The sequence below is a fragment of the Eptatretus burgeri genome, chromosome 5 (genome assembly GCF_056783735.1).
Source record: "Eptatretus burgeri isolate ZD-2024b chromosome 5, Ebu_testis_v1, whole genome shotgun sequence".
Classification (NCBI taxonomy): Eukaryota; Metazoa; Chordata; class Myxini; order Myxiniformes; family Myxinidae; genus Eptatretus; species Eptatretus burgeri.
In genome coordinates this window covers 92,521,488-92,533,987 of record NC_140965.1, presented here as the reverse complement: position 1 = coordinate 92,533,987, position 12,500 = coordinate 92,521,488, and the positions used below count along the sequence as shown (strand labels likewise).

General features: G+C 47.1%; 1 protein-coding gene and 1 long non-coding RNA gene across 4 annotated transcripts in view; one reads left to right on the top strand and one right to left on the bottom strand.

Annotated features, from left to right (window-relative positions):
- Window positions 1-12,500, bottom strand: part of SCYL2 (SCY1 like pseudokinase 2) — a 126,245-nt gene that overhangs the window by 33,489 nt on the left and 80,256 nt on the right. The window lies entirely within an intron of this gene.
- The window catches only part of LOC147026962 (uncharacterized), a 39,350-nt gene continuing 37,481 nt past the window's right edge, over window positions 10,632-12,500 (top strand). Inside the window, exon 1 of the long non-coding RNA XR_015058575.1 lies at window positions 10,632-10,924. This is a non-coding gene — a long non-coding RNA (uncharacterized LOC147026962). The remainder of the gene's footprint in view (window positions 10,925-12,500) is intronic.

Below are 12,500 nucleotides of genomic sequence, written 5' to 3'. Positions count from 1 at the left end.
TGAAGTCTTTTTTTTTTGTTCTTGGCTGCTGGAGGCAACTCACCCTAACACGGCAGGTCATATGCTGTCTCACAGGCCATTTGAACTGGCCTTTATGTAACAAGGAGACATCCGGGCTGTCCCCGGTAACGCGGCTGCCTGCAGGGCAGTCCTTGCAAAACACTTTCACAGAGATGGTCCTGGCGCACATGGTAAAGGTGGAATGACATGGTAATTCAAACAAAGGCATGGGCAGGTATGGCAACTGGAGTCAAGGCAAAGGCAGGAAAAGCATGACATATGCAGACCACGTAAGGTGCGATGCAACAGTCCGGCACATGAAGCTGGCCGTCCTCGGTGTGGTCTCATGAGGTTGTGGAGGGAGTGCGGTGGCGCCGGCCAGTCCAAAGACGGGCTCAGACCTACCCTACGGTCTCCCCCCAAACTATCGCCTATGCCTGTCCTTGTCCATACCCACACCCATTAGCTTGTAACAAACACAATGAAATTTAGACTTTTTATTATTCTTATTTTTATTTATTTATTTTTATAATTCCATAATTATGCGTGTCCCTAACCCCTTTATTGTCCTTGTTCGGCTAACCTGTCCTGACTGTCTATCCCCAATCCCGAAGATCCCTTTTTGAGGGGATTGATGAAGAGACAAGATAATCTGTCTCAAGGCCCAATGCAATCTCAGATTAACTCCCACAGATTTCAGCATTTTCAAGGTGAGTCCAGCAGCCTACAAACAGCGAAGGGATGGATGGTGCGAAAGGGTATACGTTTCCTATCTATCCTAGCATTTAGTAAACGTTAATCTATCCCTGGGGCTTTTCAACACGCCTGTTTCTTTAAAATACTGGTTCTGGCAACCTCGATTCCCTTTGCCTGTGTTGGTGTTTATTCTTAATTTTAGCCTAGCCCGCAAATTTTCTCTCATGCTCTTGCACAATTTTGTGGCTGGGCAGCGTGGCTCCATTGGCAGGGATACCCATCTGCCAAACTCAAACTACGGCACCCCCGGGTCGCTAAGGCTGTCTCTGAGCCTACCTACTCCTTATGAATGTGGGGGATGCCCTTCCTGGCATCTTCCCCGTCGATGCCTGTGTGGCATTTTGGTTCTCCGGGACCCGTTTTCGTGGGCTACCCGTGCCCATTACACTAACTCGGTCCCTTGGACCCATGGCCTACTCTGGCCGACTACTTCAGTGCCCGGGGTGCCCTCTCCTCAGTACGCATATTTCCACAGCCACGCTCCCAGCTGGTCAATAGACTCCTGCACCCTTCAAAAGGTTTCGTGGCTTCGTTCGACACCAACAACAAACCAACATCAGTTTGGTTAATTTAGCTCACCCGCTAACTAACATTACACTAACCCCAGGTTCCCTTGGGTGGGATTCATGCTGACTCGTTCGGTAGGCCATTAATAAATACAGGAGGTGTTCGTCCCAGTCATCCTGACGGGAGTTGGTGAAGAGTGCCAATTGTTGAATCAGGGTTCCGTTGAACCTCTCCACCATCACGTCAGATTGTGGCCTTAAGGGCATTGTCCGGGTTTTTCGAATTGACAGGAGACTGCACAGTTCTTTTCGCATTTCCCTTTCAAAATTTCGCCCCTGATCGGTGTGCAGCTCCTCCGGAATCCCGTGCCAGCATACAAAACCTTCTACGAAGGCCTGTGCTACAGCCACGGCTTCTTGGTTGGGAAGGGCATAGCCCTCCGGCCATTTAGTGAAGTAGTCTATAATTATTACCTTGGCGAGTGGGGGGCAGTGGTCCCAAAATGTCCATGGCCACTCGCTCAAGGGGGACCCCAACCTGATGTCGTTGAAGCGTGGCCTTCATCCTCCATGCCGGTGCCTTTTTGGCAGTACAGGCATCGCATGATCGACACCAGTTCTGGATATCGCACCCCATATTGACCCAATAAAACCACCGACGTACCCAAGATGTTGTTTTAGTCTTGTCCAAATGGCCGCCGGGGCGGGTACCATGCACCTGGTCCAAAATTTTGATCATAAATTGGTCGGGGACTATCACTGGCCATGAAGCTGTCTCTCTCTCTCTGTCTCTCTCTCCACTCCATTGACCCGTCAGTGAAGCGACAGGTTGTATTTGCTTGTACGTATGTATGTGTGTGTATATATATATATATATATATATATATATATATATATATATATATATATATATATATATATATATATATATATACATACACACACTACCCTTATTCTCAGTTTTTTATACACACACATAAAAATGTGCATAATTTTATGTATATATAGAAAATGTGTGTGTATGTTGGGTGGTCGCTAGATTACCCTTATTCTCAGTTTTTCTGTCTGTCTGTATGTTTGTATGTTTGTTGGGTTGTCGCGAGAGTACCCTTATTTTCACTATTTCCATCTGTCTGTATGTTTGAATGTAATGGACAGCTCTGGAGGCCAGAGGAGTCAACCGATTTTCATGAAACTTGACAGGTAGGTTCATATCAGGATCGAGTTCTATACTTTTGAGCACCGTTGCTATGGACACCACCGTTGCCTTGCAACAGGACTTTGAAATTTTTGAAAAATCCAAAAAAATCAATTTTTTCGAAAATTAAAAATCGGCTTCCACGATTTTATGCGCACTATAATCAACCGCTTTGTCAAAAAATTTCAGCCCGATCCGTCAAAAACTGTATGACGTATGAAATTATGTAGCGACCACCCGTGTCACCTACCAGCTTGTTGGGTGGTCGCTAGAGTACCCTTATTGGGTGGTCGACAGAATACCCTTATTTTCACTTTTTCCGTCTGTCTGTATGTATGTATGTTTGTTTGTATGTAATGGACAGCTCTGGAGGACAGAGGAGTCAACCGATTTTGATGAAACTTGACGGGTAGGTTCATACCAGGATCTAGTTCTATGCTTTTGAGCACCGTTGCTATGGACACCACCGTTGCCTAACAACGGGACTTTGAAATTTTTGAATAATCCTAAAAAATGATTTTACGTCAGTTTTCATTTCTACATGAGCGATATTCACCATTCGTGCACACGATAAAATAGCCGTGAGCCCAACGGAGACTCATTCTATTCCCTTTTCATCAAGACACATTGGCTTGGACATACACGATTTATTTACACATTTTATTTTGGTTTTCATTTTGACATTGTCAACGTGTGGCCCTAAATGGAGTTCTTTCATCCCCTCTTCCTGTGCAGGCTGGAGTTCCTCAAGGTAGCGTTCTGGGCCCTGTTCTTTTTCTGGTTTTCATCAATGATCTCTCGGACTCTGGAAAATCCTCTATTTCTCTTTGCCGACGACTCCACCCTCTGCCGTACCATCTGTCATCCCTCAGACCGGCAAGCAGCAGCTTCTTCGCTCACTGCAGATCTGGATAAAATCACAAACTGGTCCAACACGTGGAACATGTCTTTCAATCCAGACAAATCTCACACTCTCACTATGTCTCTTCGAAAGGACCGTTTACAAACCCCCCCCATCCACTTTCTCAACAATCCTCTGGAAGAAGTCTTTTCTTTCAAGCTTCTGGGTCTCACTATCTGCCATGACCTTTCCTGGGAAAGTCACATTTCCAACCTCGCCTCAAAAGCCAGTCGCCGACTGGGAATCCTCCGTCGTGCTAAGTCCTTCCTCGGCCCTCTTGAGCTCCTGACCACTTACAAAGCTTTTGTCCGTAGCCTGATGGAGTACTGCTCTCCCCTCTGGGCTGGTCCTCCTGCCTCCCACCTTTCTCGGCTTCACGCTGTCGAAACCAGGGCATTTAAGATAATCGGCATCTCCCGCAATGAAGCTGAGTCTTTGGGCCTCTCACTCAATCACCGCAGGTTGGTGGGTGGTCTTTCTGTCTTCTACCGACTCCTCTCCAGCCTTGCCCCCCCTGCTCTCTCTGCGATTTGTCCCCACCACATTTCCACAGGGTGCTCAAGGTCCGCCAACAACCCCCTTCTGGTAAAACTACCAAAATCACGAATCACTGCTCATATTCACTCTTTCATTCCTCTTTTTTCCCGCCTTTGGAATAAACTTCCTCACTCTATTCTTTCCCATTCTTCCCTCCAGGCTTTCAAAACAGCTGTTCACCACCACCTCTTATCTTCCCCCATCCAAATCCTCGATCTTTTCTACCCCCGATAATCCACCCAAGCCCACTTCCTTCATTTCTCCTGCTTTCCTTCCTGAAAGTCCCCGAAATGTCCATCTTCTCTTCGCCATGTTCCCCGTCCCATCCCCATCCCTCTCCCTTCCACAGTTCACCTAATGTGTGTTCCCCACTGTTTTGTCCCTTCCACTCCCGCCCCTCTTGTCTCATGCCTCCTTGCTGTGAGTTGTGTGTTAGCTCTCATACAAGCCTCGACCAAGGTATACAAAAAAAAAAATAAAAAAATTGGACTTACAGGAAATTTGAGTCATTACTCACACCGCAAGCTATTCCTGAACAGTTCCTTCTGACGGTCAAACAAGGGTGTAGGCTCGGATCATTGACCTCAGCACCCACCTTTTCCATTAATGTTTGACACCCACCTTCTTCCATCGGGATCAACATCCCGTTCAGCAGCTCTATGGATGCTAACTGGGTCTTCTTCATCTCGGGCTGAACAAAGAGGTAATAATTGCCCGTTGACGTTTTGTGAGCACTTCACGTTTTCACGCGGTTTTCCGGCAAATGGCTGCTTTCTGGCGTTTTTCCAGCACCCCGAACATGGCGTCATAAGCCAGGCCTGTGTTAATTGGGAGTTGCATCTCATTCGATGGTCAAGGCAAGCTGGATTTGGCTGAAGTCGTGCTTGAGGCTCCGCCCACACCGGTTGCCCTATAAAAGGATGGCAGGACTGCCTTGTGAGCAGTTGGTGGGAGATCCCGATGACCGTTGGTCAGAGATCCTGTTGACCGTTGGTCAGAGATCCCAATCAGAGTGGGTGAGAGATCATGCTGATGGTTGGTGACAGCTCCTGAAAGCTCCTGACGGTTGGGGACAGCAGCAACGGCGGTTGGTGACAGTTGGACTGTTCCTGCTGGTTCTGTTCGGTACCTGACTCTTGGCGTGCCTGGTTCTTGGGGGTAACGACGTAACGTTGATTGGTGCTCGAGCCTGTTTGAGGGTGGGTGCACGGCAAGGCAGGGCACTGGCAATGGAAACGAGCCGGGCTGTGGAGTGTTCATTTGGAGAGGTAGACCAAAGCACGCTCACACATTTTGAGCTATTTTAGTAGACGCAAGACGACTTCTGCATTGGTAAGCCGAGACCGGATTTCTTTTTCCCCCTGAATGGTCTGATGAATACCCATATCTCGTGTTTAATTGCTAATTAAGGCATATTGATAAGCATTTGCTCTTTGTCCATTTTTCCATAACTGCTTGTTGAATTCTTCATTTGTTTGAGATTATTTTGTTGATTGAACATTTGATTTGAATTCATCCATTTAATTTACAAGGAAATAAAAAGTCCTTCAGTTTATTTATTTTTATTCATAATAAATTCCTTGTTGATGCTTCAACCTGTCCGTGATTGTCATTTCCTTCCATTGATCCAGCATTGTCCAAACCTAGATTGACTGGGGATTATAATTACCAAAGTAATTAACCTGTCATAATCGGCGTAAACGGCAGTAACGTTGGGCCGCATTACTTACGTTCTAATCAAGATAAGATTGGTGCATCGCCGAGGGCACGTTCCCCAGTCAGGAGGCCACGTGACCTCCAGTTAAATGGCAAATTAGACGGCGGACACTGGAACTCGTGGTTGACTGGGTGGCGTTCGTGGTTTTAAAACAACCCACTGTACCATAACGTTAATTGTGAGCGGTGGCCCCAGGTCTGGCTCTACCGGGGACAACCGGGGATTCATCCCCCGAGTGACAAGCTGGTGTCTCGGTACCTGAAACCGCAACAACTGGTGTCGGGAGTAGGAGATTTTTCAAACCCCTTGATCAGTAAATTGGTATCATGTCGTGGACCTGTGGTGCGCTTCACGCACCTCAAAATTCAGAGCGGTTATACCAAATTTTAGTTAAATTTATTGGGACGGACAATGGCGGACCAACACGAGCAGGATCCGGTGGGCCATGTAGATGATGTAAATATGGATACAGGATTGACTCAGGACCCAGATGAAATGACAATGGAGGGTGAAGAGGAAGCAATTGAAGAGATGGAAAATAACCCCCACCTTTGGCCTCTGGAAAATGTGGCGCCGATAGCGCAGAACGCCGGGTTATCGCCACCAGTGCAGCCTGAGAATGACATTATGTTGTTCATGAGGCAATTAATGGCACAAATGAAAATGTCGAGCGAAGCAATGAGCAGAAAAATGGACGTGAAGAGCGAAGAAACCAACAGCAGAATAGAAGCGATGAGCAGAAAAATGGACAGGATGAGCAAAGAAAACAACAGCAGAATGGAAGCGATGAGCAGAAAAATGGAGAGGATGAGTGAAGAAAACAACAGCAGAATGGAAGCGATGGGCAGAGAAATGGCGGCGGTACGAGAGGAGGTAAGGGAGTGTCGGATCAGTGTCCGGGAAGAGATGAGGGAGAGCGAGGCCAGACTGATGGGAGAGATTGGAAACATAACAAAGGAGGAAGAAGGACTGACAAAAAGACAGAATGAATTGAAGGAACAAATGGAGAAGAACACGGGGGCGAAAAAGGAATTGAGAGCCGCCAAGAAGGAAACAAGAGAGATGACGGCAATTAAAAACGAATGTAAAATGGCACACGAGAAACTGACGAAGAGAGTAGAGGAGATGACACAGACGATGGGAACGAAGGACTGGGAAATTAAAACACAAATAGAAGCAACGAAGGTGACGCTGGAGGGGGAAATACAAGAGGCACATCGGGAATTAACGATGGTTAAGGAGTAGGTGAATGAGGTAAAAATCGAGATTATTTAAATTAAAGCAAAACAGGTAGAAACAGGTAGTAGAGTAAAGGAAGAGATTGTTGAATGCATGGATGTGTTATATTTGCAGCGTGATGGAGTGCTCGAAGAACGGGAGGAGGTGAGTATAATGAAGGTGAGTAATGGCGAGACCGGGCACGTACATTATGCGATTGGGTGTGTGTCGAGCTTGGGGAAAATCAAGGCCCCGGGGTTTCCTGGACTGCCCAAGGTGCCGGAGTATGTGCGGAGTACATGTGACATAACATGGATGAGTGCACACGAAAGAGTGGGACACGGATCGACCCGGACGGGAGTAGTGGTTTGTGTAGCGGACCAGAGTGGCGAGCCTCCTGAGCGGGACAGAGTTGTATTGGAAATCGCGCTGGCTCCACGGGACCCTGCGTACGAGGTACGGGAGTGTGCGCGGTCTGTACTTTGTGCATTATTATAAGGGATGAGGGTGCACGAGTTAGTTAGAGGGACATAGTTAGGTGACGTGTCGGTGAGTGGAAATGTGTTTGTGTGTGATAAATGAATTATGAATGTGAGGGCGGGCAATGGCCGGTATGAGTGTGAGTAATAGAATGCATGGTGTGAAGGATTGAATGGGGGGAGTGGATCCCACCCAAGGAAACCCGGGGGTTAGTTTAAAGTTAGGTAGAGGGATGAAGTAAATTTACACATCGATGTCGTTATGCGGTTGGTACTGATTGTGGAAAGTTTTTTTTTTTTTTTTTTACATTTTTTGTGTGGTGGGTGCAGGAGATAATGGACTGGCTGGGGGTGTGGCTTATGAGTGTAGTGTTCGGATGAAGCAGGCACCCTGGGCGCTGGGGGCTCGTCGGCCAGGTGAGGCCGTAGGTAGGTCCAGGGGGCCATTAGTGTATTCGTGGACGCAGGTACCCGAGGAGAGGGGCCTGGCGTGCCAATGTAGTGTTCAATGGGACTGGGTGCCCAAGCAGCGGGACCCGGGGCGCCAAAATGCCACGTGGGCATTAAGGGGGGAGTGCCAGTGAGGGCAGCCCCCATGTTAGGGTGAGGAGCAGGCAAGCTCGGAGGCAGCTCCAGTGACCCGGGGTGTTCATGGTGAGTATGCAGGTGGGCAGACCTGCTCGTAGAGCCACACCACTCAGCCACAAAATTGTGTGATGGCACAGAAAGAAAATTTGGTGGGCAAGGCCCAAAATTGTGAGAGCACCAACACGTAGGCGATGGGAATTTGGGTTTTTAGAACTCCATAGTTTAACAAAGGCCTTTGGGCAGGGTATAACCCAGGGAAAGCTTAAAAGTGTAACAATATTAGCGTAGTTAGAATTGATGAAGACCCCTTCACACCATCCACTGTCGGGATGATCGCGGGCTGCTGGACTTGCCCTCCTGTTGGACTCGAGAACGAGACTTGTCGGAATGTACGTGTAAGATTGCATGTAGTTCGGCTCTTCCTTCCCATGGAACCTTGGGGGGATTGGGTATGAATTTGGCAATGGGGATAGTGGGGTATAGGAGACGAGACGTAGCGACGAATTGGAAAAGAGGGGGGCTAGGGTAGTGTATATGGGAAAGACGGATGGGTGCAGACGAGTAGGGCCAACCTCGAGCTCTCTCTCCTGGCACCACCACCACTGCCCCAGGTATGTGCACACCAGGGACCGGCTGACCATGTTGGTCGGACCTGGTGCTTGGCATTACCTGGATTACCTTTTTTTTCTTTTCGTGCTGTTTGCTGTTGTTCGCCTTGCTGTTTTGCTTTGTCTTGCCACTGCCCCAGGACCATCAAGGCTGTTCTACGTCAAGACATCACTCACCTCACTTCACCATTTGCTCCGTGACCTGTGTTCCACCCACACCTGTTCTGTGGACTGCTACTTGCTGCAGCCTCATACCAGGTGACACCGTTCCAGTTATCATGGTGGTTTTGTTTGTTATATTTTGTTGAACTGCATTTACTGTAGCAGCATGCCACCACACTTATGGACTGCCCCTTTGTTGCACCCCCCATGTAACAGCTTCATACCAGCTCCTACCAGTTCATACCAGCTTCCTGCCAGCTCATTCCAACTTTATACCAGCTCATTCCAGCCACATACCAGGCTCATGCCAGTTTGTTTCACTTGTTTTGCCATGTATTACCATGGCCATTAACTGCACGAATGCAGCTCTGTGGAGGAAGTGGCTCAATTCTTGTTGCTGCTTCTTGATCATTTTTTTTTTTGAGAAGGCCACAACGTTTATGGCCTGTATGCCGGTCATTGGCCTGCCGGTTTATTTTGTTAGGTGTGCTGGTGAAGAGCATGAAGGTGGCAAGAATCAGCAGATGTTCTGCCCCCCTCTCCACAATTTTTCTTCTGCATTTCTCCAGGTCCTGGGTCAGAAATTGTATATAGTTGTATCAATTACTAAAGCCCACTGGTTATGTGTTGTAGTTTCAAAAATTCCGGCAATTTCGGTGTAGCATAAGGTTGTCTGTGTGAGTCAGTTCAGTAGTTCCCAATGCATCAGGTGGGACATATCTAGTTTAAATTGTCACACACACTGAAGGGTAGAGTTAAAACGTATGAGGTAGGGGGTAACTTCACCTGCATGTCACATGGCAGTGCTAATTGCAATGTTGTAATTTTTTTTTTTTTTAATTCAACCGATGTCGCCAGCTGTTGGACGACTCGGGACGATTCTGGGATAGGGAAAGGGGTAGTGTTACGGATTTTAGAATCTGGTCTGATGAATGCATCCACACATCCAGGTCCTCAGACAGTTATTTCCTTTAATGCATGTTCAGATTAGCCCCATCCCCATGTCTAATGGGATCTTAAATGTGATGCGTTGAGAAGGGTAAAGGATAGATCCCCTCTCTTATGGGAAGCTTTTTTTTTTCTTTATGACAGACACGTTCACACACATTTCTTTCACGAGCTCTGAAGCCCGCCCTCATTTTTCCTCAGCAACATTCTTTCACGAGCTCTGAAGCCCACCCTCATTTTTCCTCAGTAACATTCTTTCGCGAGCTCTGACACCCGCCTTTTTTGAGAGTGCACGGGTCGTCATAGTAACCGTGCCCCAGTGGGGCGGGGTGAGCTTGGGGCGGACGGCACCCCGTGGAGACGGCCCGGGGATATAAAAACGAGTGAGAGAAAGCGTGAAGGACTTTCCGTGAGGAGAGACTTTGTGAGATATAAAAAAAGTGAGGAAAAAGCGAAAGAGGGACGTTCTGTGAGGAGAGACATTCTGAGATATAAAAATTACCCCCGTGTGGGGGTGACGGTCATCTCTATAATACCACAAGTTCTCAATGTTCAGTTATGACCGAAGACTACTGCGCAGTTCTACTGCACAGCTCGAACTACGTAGTTTGGTTAAAGATGACTCGGCATTTTGGCGTGCGCACACGAAATTATATTTTGAAAATAAATGCCAACGTTTACATTTCGGGTTTTTAAACTTTTGCACCTTCGGCGGAAAATGCATAAATATAAAAGGCTAAAAATGTGTTTCATATTTATATTTCATTTCTCCTTCCTTCCTTCTCTGCGAATCGCATCGGCGTTTTTGGCCATCTTCCAGATCACGTGACAATCAAACGGGAAGGAAATTCAAAAATCTCTCCGGTTAGATACAAGATAATATTTTTTACTATCATAATCAATAAACAGTTGCCGAATATCTTGTAGAATGGCAGACTCCCCAGCAGACACACGACGTCAGTATGAAAGATTCACGACGTCGGAAATCAGCCGCTTGGTTGTACAACCACAGCACGACGGTACAGCCGCAGCGCGCACCGCGATTATCTAAAACTGTTTTTTCTGCCTCGTGTGTTTCCAGGGTGACCGCTTTTCCACCTCGTGCCGTGTGTGGTTGTGACTGCCTTTCACTGGAGGAGAGATCTGATTGGCTAATTGCTATTTCCTCATCACGAGCCGCCATTTGCAAGGTTTGCTTAAACTTGTGAACTTTCAGCTGCTTCTGAGTGTGACAGACAATCCGCTTTAATCTGCAGAAGACTTCCGCTTTTATAGTTAAAATTATCTTCCGCTGTGATCATTTTTGGTAAGTATAATATTATAAATCGATTTTATGTCTTAGCTTTTGTTTTTGGACGTTTTTAAGATCACAGAATCCATGATGTTGTGCTGGAATCTATATTGTTACATTCAATGGAAACTCTCCCGGGGCCTTCGGCCCACTCGATCGTGGTTCGAGCGTTGGACTCGAACGTGTATCTGACGATCGAATCCTCCGCACCCGATTTCATCGTTCGTTTATCACGTTTAGCTGTCGCTGACATGGCCCTGATCGTGTGGAGAAATCGACGGTAAATAATTAATCAATTCGTTTTTCCGTGGGTCTGGTGAAAAAAAAACACCGGTCTGTGGTAAATAAAGGGGACTGTAAAATTACTTTGGACAAGTTTAATTGGTTCAGAACCTTTTAAAATATTTTTCTGGTGTGGATAATGCTTCGGCCGTTCGGGTCCGACGAATTACCGCATTGTTCCGCAATGTAACAAATTTAAAGTTCCACTGCCCTTAAAAAAACCTCAATTAATATATATATATTTTTTATAATATATTATTTTTTTATGTCCTCTTTTAACGAGTTAGGCCTAACCAAAGGCAAAAAGGAAAACAACTGTCAGTTATTGTTCGCCGAAAAATGTGAAGTTTTGTCATAAAAAAAATATTAACCCTTTGGCCGCCGACAAACTGCCGCTTGTAACAAGGAAGCCTTCATTGTGGTAGTTTGTCACTTGGGGAGTTGTTCAAGTTTTTCGGTGCACAATTGTTTTCCTTTGGTAAAATGATTATCAAAAGACATGAAAATAACTTAATATAATAAAGAATAATATTAATTGAGGCTTTTTAAGGGCAGTGGAACTTTAAATTTGTCTCTACGATTTGCTGGGGTCTCGGAGAGCGCTCTCTCGTTGCGCTGGTTCGTTCCTCGATTCGTCGTGTCTCGTGGCCTAGCTGTGCCTCGTGCCTCACCTCGGTTGGCTCTGGAGTTCTGCTTGTTCGGAGTACGGGATCGAACGGTGGGCGGACTTGCCTCCCTCTCCTGCTCACATCTTGGCGCCAGAACTGGTTCCCTGGCGGCTGTGAGCGGTCTTGGGCCTACACCAGGAGGTCGACACCACCAGGAACAGCACCACGGTGTCTCCTGCCCCTGACGAGCGCAACGCCAGCTCGTCCGGCGCCAATCCAGGGACTGTTGCGTCGACACCACGGGCCAGCCTGACCACCAGGACCAGCTACGTTGTGTGTGTGTGTGTGTGTGTGTGTGTGTGTGTGTGTGTGTGTGTGTGTGTGTGTGTGTGTGTGTGTGTGTGTGTGTGTGTGTGTGTGTGTGTGTGTGTGTGTAACTGGCGCCTTAGAGGGTTTGAGATTTGTATATCCATTGGAATTGTTTGTGTTTTCCCCACGCCCGAACCCACACCACCATCCCGTCAAATCGCCCCGGATCCCTCCTCTTGCCGAGTCTTATTATAACTGGTTAGAGAAATAAACATTATTAACTCAGTGAAAAGCGACTCGTGCCACCTTCCTCGTCCCGTTTGCTGTAGAGCGATTAAAACCGCCATATTTGGGTTATAAAAAATAAACCGCCTCCATCGTTTCGGCTCATT